This window comes from Lynx rufus, unplaced genomic scaffold (assembly GCF_022079265.1).
Source record: "Lynx rufus isolate CCGP_SWC_20201006 ecotype Redwood Valley unplaced genomic scaffold, mLynRuf1.p SCAF_2, whole genome shotgun sequence".
Lineage (NCBI taxonomy): Eukaryota > Metazoa > Chordata > Mammalia > Carnivora > Felidae > Lynx > Lynx rufus.
The window spans coordinates 222,312,168-222,322,896 of NW_025814834.1; positions in this window are offsets into that span (position 1 = coordinate 222,312,168).

Sequence of the window (10,729 nt, forward strand, 5' to 3'; positions counted from 1 at the left end):
TAAAGTCAGTTTCATCTGCCTTAACTTGAAAAACAGAAAGAGATGATTGTTTAAGGATTTAGATAATTGCATTCCCTTTGACAAAGGGGTCTCCTCCAGTTTCCCTCATCCGAGGGTGCTGTGCTTTCCAAACAAAACATCCAGGCCACTGGATTGTTTGTCACTTATGATCTTAGACTGCGAGCCATTGAGGAGGCTTGACACACCTTTCCTAAAACACTAAGTTAATAAAAGGGAATTATGGGACCGCCTGGGTGGCTCAGTCTCTTGCATCCAAGGCTCTGGTTATGATCTCATGCTGAGTTCCTGCTGACAGCTCAGAGCCTGGAGCCTGCTTCAGATTTTTTGCCTCTGTCTCTCTCTGCCCCTCTCCTGCTCGCGCTCTCTCTCTCTCTCTCTCTCTCTCTCTCTAAAATGAATAAGCAGTAAAGAATAAAGGGAATTATGATGATGCTTTCTACCTGATGCATTCACATTTAACTGACAAATGTAGGGTTCTCTGCTGCTTGTGCTGTTTTGCTGACAGATTCCCTGATAGCCCCCTCCCACAACATGTGGCTGTCTTCTGTGAGGGCGTCCTTCAGCATTGACAACCTGGAGGAAAGACTGCTGAGCTCGGAGATGCAGGTGGACAGCTTGGCCTCCAGCCTGTCCTTTAGTCCAAAGAGTACGCTATGCCCCTGGGAAGCCAAGCCAAAAGGAGCAAAGTGGCCCCACCCAGGCCAAGTGCAGAGTACTCTGCCCCTAGCGCCCAGGCAGTTGGTGTGGTTTCTGAGTCCACCCGAATTTGGCCAGACCTCCGGAGAGCTACACAGCACACCAGAGCCATGGCCTACCAGTATGGCCCACAGCCCCCCACTACCCAGCCCCAGGGTGTCCCATCACCAAGACTGTGGCTGCTGACTGCTCATTCTGCCTGACGTCTCCCACCAACAGTGCCTCTGCAGAAGCTCGGCTGCCTAAACTTGGAGCCTCTCATGGGGTGGGCCTGAGGCTGCTGCTGCCCCCAGCCCCCCTCCCCCACCTCCATATCACATTTAAGGCCCCTAGGTCAGCCGGGCCTTCAGAAGTAAAGGGGTGGCTCCCTCTCCCATTCTCTCTCCAGCTTTCCGAAAGGAACTGCCAGTTCTGGTGTTGCTCACGGTCATCCCAGTCCACACGCACCCCATACCCACTCCCACTGGGCAGACCCCAGCCCAGCCAAAAGAAAAGCTGCCTAGCCCGGCCTTCTTAGGCCCAAGCCCCCAGATCTCCACAGGGCCCCTGCAGCTCTTCCCTGTGCTTCCAGAAGTTCGGAAGAGGTAATGGGGTTGTAGTGCTGAGCCCTCAGATGAGCTACCTTGGGCCCAGGGCTGGAAAGGGACTCAGGACTGAGCCCAAAGCTCACTGTCCCTCCAGCTTTGTCTTCCTGAGCAGTGTTTGCTTGTAGGTGAGCATTTGCCTACTCGGGTGCCCTGGCCTACTGTCCTCTCCCCACTGGAGACCTACCTAGCAGAAGGTCCACCTAGCAGAAGGTCAGCGCAGCCGGGACATCCCCAGGGGCACCTGAGGTGGGGAGCCCTCAGCACAGGCACTGGGCTGCCTGCCCACGCTGCTGGCAGGAGACCCACTGTGAGCACTGGCCTGCCCCTCGTGGGACTGAGCCGGGACCTCCACCTTCTCACAACAAAAGCAGGGTCAGATGCACAGTCTGGACAGACCTTGGAAGCAAAGTCGCATGAAGCCATGGCCACTGAGGGAGACCTGGTGTTCTCTGCGAGGGGCTGTGAGTGGGCACACATCTGCCACACGATACAACCGCTTGTTTTCTTGTCCTAACCAGAAGCAATCACAGCACAGACCTTTCTGATTTTCACGTCAGTGTCAGAAGCTCATACTTCCATGTGTCACCTGACACACAGTGACATGTACTAGTTCCTGTAGGTGGCAGTCTTGGCCCCAGACCCAGTGTATATTGAGGAGACAGGGCCTGTGTCTCAGGGGAGGGAGGAGCAGGGTCAATGTTGGGGGCGGGAGGAAACCAGGACAAAACTTTCCTGGAGATTGTTCCCAGACATGGCCTGGACCCATCAACCTTTAAGTGCTGCCTAGGACAGGGACGCCTGGGTGGCTCGGCTGGTTGAGCATCTGACTCTTGATTTCTGCTCAGGTCATGATTTCACAATTGTGAGATCGAGCCCTGCACTGGGCTCTATGTGGAGTGTGGAGCCTGCTTGGAACTCTGTCTCCCTCTCTCTGTTCCTCCCCAGCTTGCACGCTCTCTCTCTTTCTCTTGAAAAAAGAAAAAAAGAAAAAAAAAGGAGTTGCCTGGGACGGTGCAAAGGGCTTCCAAGGGAGGGCTTCCAGGAGAGGTGCTCCGTGGCACAGAGACAGGAGCGGGGGCTCCTCTCCCTGGCCTCAGTGTCCAGCAGTGAGGAGGTGAAGGCTGGAGCCTCTTCCAGGGGCTAGGGCCACATGTCTTTGGCCACTCTGCCCTCCCTTGGGATCGTAGGTGTGTTTGGAGGCGGGAACTCATGTGTCTCAAGTGTGTGACCGAGCTATTAGGAAACCACCCACCAGCACTCTCCTGCTTTTCCTCCTGCAGCGTGCACAGTGCTCTGGAGGCTGGACTGAGAGGTTCAGTGTGGAGGGGGACCTCTCCGGGTGCCCGACGGGCTTGGACCTCCAGGCACCCGCGACATCAGGGTGGCGGACATTGGCCTGCCTATGGGGAGTTCTGGCCCAAGTCCCAGCCCCGGGGAGGATTCCCCTCACCGGCCAATGCTGCCCGGGACACTGCTGTTCGCATCCACCACCTCGGAGGGGGCCAGGTGACTCTCGGCCACCCGCTAACTACAGGTCAGAGTGTAAACAGACACCTGCAGCGGCACACACGGGCCGCACAGTCCCACTTGGCTTCCCTGGGCCTGATTCCGGGGGCTTGTGGGGACATGTAGGGGAAACCCCACGCCCACTTGGCGGCACCTCCCCCAGCATCTGACCAAGTCTGGCCTGGGCGGGCACTACCATCTGCTCCTGGGACCCTGGACCCACAACCGTAGCCCCCCCCCCTCCACTCTGCTTGCTCTGGCCACACAGGCAGGGCAGAAGCCCCTTGTCTCCTATGCCATGTCACACAGGCACACCGTGGGCTCACCGCAGCAGGCCTCCACAGATGTTAAATACACCGAACTAGCGGGCAGTGCAGGCCCTAGGTGTTTAAGCAGGGAGCCGCCGGATTCTTGGAGTCTGCTTCGTGAAACATGGTGGAGGCCAGCTCGACTGAAGGCTGCCGGCCGCTCACACACCCCCACCACACCCGAGAGGGCAGACCCGGAACACGGCCTCTCCGCCCTGCAGTCGCGCGGGTGAGGGAGGGCCTCTATTTCCCAACAGCAGGCAGCGGCCGAAAGTCAAACTGCTGTTGGGGGAGCGGTCTTGCCAGCAGAGGGCGCCACAGCCCCGGCCCCCACCCGGGTCCGAAGGCTGTAGTGAGGGGGCAGCGCGGCAGAACCCGGTCCCTGTCCGGGCTGTTCGGCTCCAAACGCCTCAGTCCCCGCCCACGGAAGCCGCCAGAGCTCCCCGAAGAGGAGGTGTACGTGGCACGGTGTTCTGCGTCTCGGCACCAGGAGGGGCTCGGCTCCCCTCCTCTTCCCCCAGCACCAGCCACAAAACACTGGCCCTCCGTCTGAGAGCATTTTCGGGGCTGGAGTGTTCTGACAGGGAGTAAAGCACACTGAGGAGACCGCGAGGCTCAGTTTACATCTGATTTACTCTATTTTACAGTCTGGGTTGTTAGTGGGGAAGAGGCGAAGTGAGCACTGAGTTGGTGCAGGCAGAGGAGCTCATGCCTTTGTGGGGCTGAAGGACAGCAGCTACGCCCTTAGGACTTGTCTGGTGGCCCCAGGATAGTGGTAGTGAAGACGTAGGAGTCAGAAGATGCTGTAGAGAATCGTTGGGGTGAACCCACCCAGGGAAACCTTGTTTGTCCCTGCCCCCAGCATGGCAGTGCCCTACCCAGAAGCAAGGGAGGCTCCCTATGAGTGCCAGACTTGGGGCTTGCTGGGGCAAGGAGCCCTCCTGTCTCCAGGGCCCCATCTTGTTCTTCCAGAAAGCGGCCATCCTCACCCCGGTGGCTGTGGCTGGACCCAGCAGGGTCCTGGGCAGGAAGGCAAGGTCACTGTCCCCAGCAGCCACTGCCTCTCAGGCCAACTGAATGCCCTGATAAAGACCACCATTCTGCTAACCCAGCTGCTGACCACACCGGCAACCTGCCACCACTCCTCCCTGCCCCTTTCCAGACCCTGTCCCCTCCAGGAAGGCTTTGGGACTCGGCCAGAGCCCGCTCCTGCCCTTCATCCTTCCGCCTTCTACCAACATCTAGGACCTGAGTAGCCGCAGGAAGTCAGAGCGGCCAACTGGACCAAGCCCTCTCAAACGGATGCCGGGCCCCCGCCACCAGAGGGACTGGGCCTTCGCACAAGCCAGAGGTCTAGCCGCTCCGCTCGGCCACCTCCTGTCCTGGGCCCACGGCCAGTCCTGTATCTGATGTTCTCAGCCCGCCCCAGACTCCCTGTCCATCTTGCTGCTAATTCCTGCCCAAAGGACGGCACCGTGTACCCAGGTCTGGGCCCGGGCAGGGGGTCGCGATGGCACGAGCTGCTGCCAGAGCTGCAGCAGAGAGAGGGTCAGGCGGGGGAGTCGGGCGAGGCCTGCGTCCTAGAAGGCAGACGCCCCGAGCAGGGAGCCCTCCGCCGCGGGAGAGTTCTGGGTGGGGGGGTTCGCGCGGAGTCGCCGCGGGGCAAGGCCCTGCTATCGGCGGTGGGCGCCTCCCCCGCCGGGTTCGGGAGAAGGGGGCCCTCGGGTGGGCGGGGCGGCGGGCTCACGGCTCCCTGCCCCCGGCCCCCGGCGGCTGGGGGCGCGGAGCGCGGCTGCGCTCGCCGTCGGGCGTGCAGGCCTTGGCCGACAGCGCCCTCTCGCGGCCCGAGCGGAAGGCTGCCGTGACGGTCACCAGGTAGGCGGTGCCGGGCGCCAGGCCCTGCAGCGTGGTGCTGTTGCGGCCCGCGGGCACCTCCACGCGCTGCGCCGCGCCGCCCAGCAGCGGCCCGAACTGCACGTGGTAGCCGAGCACGGCGGCCGGGCCCAGCGCCGGGGCCCAGCTCACCCGCAGGCTGCGCGGCCTGGCGTGCGAGATGACGATGCGCTCTGGCCCGGCCTCCTCTGGGGGGGGGGGGGGAGGGAAGCGCGCGTGAGTGGGGTGGGGCGGGACCCCGGCCCGGCGCCCCCTCCCCGTCGCCCGCCCCACCCCCCGCCCCCGCCCGGCCTGGCAGGCCCTCCGCCTCCAGCTCACCCGGCAGCGTGTGCACCCGCAGGTACTGCGGCCTCACGAGGTGCACGTTGGACTCGGGCACCAGCTCCACGTCGTAGTCCGTGTCGGGGTCGAGGCTGACCCAGGCCCAGCCCGTGGCGTTCCCCGGCAGCTGCTGGCGACGCACGTTCCCCGGCTCGGCGCTGGGCGCCAGCTCCAACACGTAGTAGCCGGAGTCCGCGGTCAGCAGGGGCGGCCAGGCCAGGCGGAAGCTGCTGGACGTGACCTCAGAGGCACGGAGCTGCTGTGGCTGCATGGCGTCTGCGGGTGGTGCAGAAGGTCAGACCTCCCCGCGCCCGGGCTGGGGCCCTGACTACCGACTCAGGGAAGACCGGACGGGGAGATGTGGGGAACAGGAGCGCTGGAGAGCCCCAGGCCAGGCTCGGCCACCCCAACAGTGCTAACGATACACGAACCGGTGACAGGGCTGGGGTACGGATAAGAGTGCCACCCCAACTTGGGACTCCATCAGGAGCTTCCCTGCCTGCCTCAGCTGCAAACCCAGACGGGTGAGGAGCTATAATGGCCACCTCCCACCCAGCCCAGTCAGCCCCTCAAAAGTGGTGTCTGAGAACAGAGGACCAACCACCCTCCACAGCCCAAGTGGCCGGCACAGTGTGGAGTCAGTTCAGCTCTGGACAGTCAAGGCAGAGGGGCACCACTGGTGCAGCCAAAAGATGGGAGGCCATCGGGGGACACTTGAAGGGTGGATATATGACAACTCCAGGAGTAGCTGGATGTGGGGCTCAGAGTACTGCCTGCCTCTGGTTTCCAGGAGCAGGGGGATTCCAGAGTCAGCCCCCCAAATGTGCATTACTCCTGAGCCTGTGACACCACATGGCCATTTGAGTGACCACGCAAGCAGGTAAGGCTGGACACCACATGGCTTGCATGTAAGGCCGATAAATGTCGAGGCAGGGTTATGGCCATTGGGACCCTAATGCTTTCTCCTTTAATGCCGGGTGCTCCAGCTGTCAGCCTGGCACTCATCCTCCTGTCTATTCCCCATACTCAGACCCCCACCCACCCCTATCCCAGGAGCCCCCCACCCTTTTGCCTAACTGCCTTACAGCCTTGGGTTTCTCCTGTTCAGCTGCTTGCCTTTCCTCTTACTATCTCCTCCAGGTTCAGCCACAGTGGTTGACTCAGGGGCCACCAGGGGCCAGGTGTCCCTGGGGCAAATCTCTGGGAGGACCCTCTACCTTTCTCCAATCCACAGTCCAACTCCTGGTTTCTGGTGGATGATTAACCCACAGGCTGAGACTCAGAAAGAATCCTGGGGTTAGTGGCATTTTTTAGTGGTTAGAGCAGGCTGAGCCAGCAACCAGGCCCTTCATCTCAGCCCCTCCCACTGTGAGGTTTGGCTGGGGGTAGGGGTGGGGGTCCATTAGAAAGTTGGTGGGAGGGGCGCCTGGGGGGTTCAGGCGGTCGGACGTCAGACTTCGGCTCAGGTCATGGTCTCGCGGTTTGTGAGTTGGAGCCCCGTGTCGGGCTCTGTGCTGACTGCTCAGAGCTGGGGACCTGCTTCAGATTCTGTGTCTCCCTCTCTCGCTGCCCCTCCCCTGCTCGCACTCTGTCTCTCAAAAATAAATAAACATTAAAAAAAGAAAAAGAAAATTGGTGGGGAGCTTCCATCCCCTGCAGCAGGCCCTCTCTGGTCCAGCCTCTTCTCCAGCAATCCCCAAAACCACCAATGGCGCAGACCCACTCAAACTCCTCTGTACTGTTCCCACCCACAGGGTAGCAGGGCCCGAGCTCTGTGGGAAGCAGCCCTAGCCCATCCTGACCCGGCTTTCTCATCTCCAAGCACGGTGGGAGCTGGCACACGTACAGGAGCCTGGGCTGCCCATCTGCAGAGTCCTCAGGCTTGGACCCTCCCTCTTCTTCCCCTCCACTTAACCACATCCCACCAGATGCAGCTCCTTGGCCTCTCGGCCCACTCCAGGCCCCCCAGTCGGGGTGGGCCCATCAGCAGAGAACCCCACCCGGAGATGTTTATTCAGGCCCGACCCTCTGTCCCACTATAGCCCAGGTAGAGGGGCACACAGGGCACACGACTGGAGCATGTCCCCCAAGGATGCACAGAAAAGCCATGGGTGTTACCTCCCAGCCGAACCCCAGGAAGTGCCACTGTCCCCGAAGCCCTGGCCCCTGCTCCAGGCCCTCGAGTCCCTCTCCCCCATCTCTTCCCGGGTTCCTCGCTGGGGCACCCCCAGGCCCTGCCTCCTCCCACCTACCAAGAATGGACCCCCTCAGCTCCTGGGCAATGATGTGCAGGTCGTCCACGTCCACAAAGTGCAGGTGATGCTCTGCGGGAGCCGAGGCAGCAGCTGACAGCTCCAGGAGGTTGCCACGACCGGTACTGACGATGAAGACGGTAACACCCAGGTCCTTCAGCTCCTGCATGGGGGGCCCCACGGGGTCGCTGGAGCCGCCATCTGTCACCCACACCAGCACCTTGGGCACCCCCGGCCGGGCCCCTGCCACCTCGGCAAACAGCTGCTCCTTGGCGTAAGCCAGCGCCAGGCCAGTGTTGGTGTCGCCCATGCGCTGGGCTGCAGCACGTATGGCATCCTGGACAGCCGCACCTGAGCTGTGCTGGCCGAAGGGGAACTCAGTGTATGGGCGGCTGCCCACATGCACCAGGCTGGCACGCAGAGCCCCAGGGCCCAGGGGCAGTGGGGCCACCAGCTGCCCCAAAAACTCCCGAACTCGGGAAAACTCATAATGAGACACGCTGGCCGAGCTGTCCAACAGAAACAGCAGGTCCCCCTGGGGAGCCGATGCTGGGGGACCTGGGGGAGAGGAGAGGGTTCAGCCCCAGGTGGTGGCCCCCAGACAGTCCCACACCCAGGGCAGAACCCCCAGGGTCTGAGCTTTCCCTAAGCTGGAGCTTGCCCTTACCCAAGTAGGCCCCGAAAGCCTGCTCCAAAGGTCCTGCAGGCGGCACCCCTGGGGGAAAGGGGAAAGGGGTCCTGAGCCCACAAGTGGCCCACAGTCTCAGTGGGTTCTAGCTCTGCACCTCTCTGGGCTCTCTGGGTCCTCTTTGGGCTCAAGTCTTGTCTGTAAAGGAGAGCTGACCCCTCCAAGCCTCCACACCCACCCTTTCCTTAGCAGACTCTGTGCAGGCTGGAGCCGAGGGTCCTGGTCCAGCCCCCAGGAGTGTGGGTGGATAAGCCTAGGCCACAGTCCTTGTTTCCTCAGGCTTGGCTTCCAGAGAACCGGCCTCCAGGATGGAGTTCAGCCCTACACCCCTGCCTCCAGGTAAAGCAACTAGTGGGGGGGTGGCACAAAGCAGCTGGGGACACTGGGGGCTGAGATGGGCAGATGGGCAGATGAGGGAGACAGAGCATGATCACAGCCCATATGGCCAGGCTGGAGTCATCACGCCACTTACAGATGATGTCACCCCTCCTCTGGACCCATCCTCTGCTCCATCTGGACCCAGGAAGCAGGTAACCTGCTGCAGCAGCTTGAGGGGCCGCCAACCCCCCAGGGCCTTCCTCTTCCTCCAGGTACCCCAGGGGGCAAAAGGACCCCTTCCACCACGGGAGCCAAGGGCAGACAGGAGTTGGGGCGTCTGGGTACTGATCTGGGCTTTGTGGCCTGTTTCCCCCAATCCGGTAGGGCGACTCCAGCCCTCTTACCGTCCCTCTACTAGGTGTCACTGCAAGGAGAGGAAAACTGAGGCAGGGACCGCCTCCCCGACACACACCTTCCCCTCCCCGTTCAGAACCTACCCCCCAACACCTGACGCTCCTCTAGCCGCTCGGGGTACCTGGGCCCGCCCGCCGCAGGTGGGTGGGGTGCCCCTGCGGCCGTCCCCGCCCCGGGCCGCGGGAGGGAAGACTCAGCCCCGCGCAGGCAGCAGGGGGCAGGGGCGCCGCCCGAGCTGGAACCTGGCCCGCCTCCTGCCTCACTCACCACGTTCGGCGCCGCTCCGCGCCAGCGCCAGCCGCAGGCTCAGGGCCAGGCTGAGCGCCGTCCAGGGCAGCATCGCGCGCGACGGGACGGGGCGCGCTCGGCTGCCGTTCGCCACTCGCTCGCTCGGGGACTGCAGGGCGCGCCGCCGCGCAGGCCGGGCCCGCCCCCGCCCCCGCCCCCCGGGAGGCCCCGTCCCCGAGGCCCCGCCCCCGGTGAGCACTCTCCCCGCGTGCCGAGGCGCACAGAGTCCGGGAGGCGTGCGCGCAGAGGGACCCAGGCAGAAAGCGTCACGCGGCACTCGCGCAGATGCGACCGCGGCACACACGCGTGGGCGTGCGTACACACAGAAACCAGAGCTTTCTTTCCTGGTTGGGAGGTTTCGGGGTTCCGCACTGCCCCCTGCCCCCAACCGGGAGCAGAGTAGGGGGCCACTAAGCTGGGCCAGCCCCAGGGCTCACTGCCCGTGACCTCCCCACAGTGCTATGAGTCCTTGAAATCAGGCCCAAGAGCAACCCAGGGGTGCGAGGGGTTGGGGGTGACACCAAGAACAATGCCCCCCCCCCCCAGCAAGCCCCAGGCCCTGGCCTCACCTGGGGCTGGGGGCTGGGGGCTGGACGCTTAGAAAGGAGACAGAGCATTGGGAGGGGGGCAGAGGCCTGAAGGGGAGCCTTTTGAGGGACACAGAGCCCCCACCCCACCTGGCTTCCTGGAGAAAGAGGCATAGGAGCTGGTTCAGGTCCTGTCCAGGGTGACCCTGCCAGAACTATGGCTGTCCCCATACACTCTGCCCAATGAGTGGCCCAGGGCTGGGCCAAGGGCAGGCCCCCAGACCTCTGGAGGGACCCACTGGCAAGCCAGGACGAACCTTGCGATCCAGGATTTTGGCTGGGCCAGACCAGAGGTGGCTGGCTGGAGGGGGCATCCCCACAGGCACTCAGCCCTTCAGGACAGATTCCCTCCCCTTAGGTGAGGCAGGGCAATGTCTTTTGGGCAGGAGCTGAGGGTCCAGATGAGGTCCCTCACTACTAAGAAGGCTTTCTGTAGGGTAACCACTGCCCTCTTCCAGCCACTAGTCTGTGGAGCTGGGAAGGCACAGGTTCTCCCAGCCCGAGGTGGCTGGGGCGTCTCTGCCAGGATGTCCCCTCCCTTTCCCTTCCCAGGAGGATGCTCAGAAGCAAGGACGGATGGGACTCAATGGTTTTCCTTCCTCCCTTTATGGCAGGTGAGACACTCTGTGAGACAGGCTGGAGTTCCAACTTTGCCTAAAAAAGGAAGTGGCTGAGCCAAGCTGGAGGAGCTGGGGCAGGAACAAGCGAAGAGTGTGTCCCCGCCGCCCCCACCCCCTCGAAGGGAGTCTTGGCAGTGGTGGTGCTGGCTCAGCTCCACAGGCCTCAGGACTCTGCTGGGACCAGAAACTGCCTGGTGCTTCCGCTTGGGCCTGTGCGGGTGGTGGGGGCA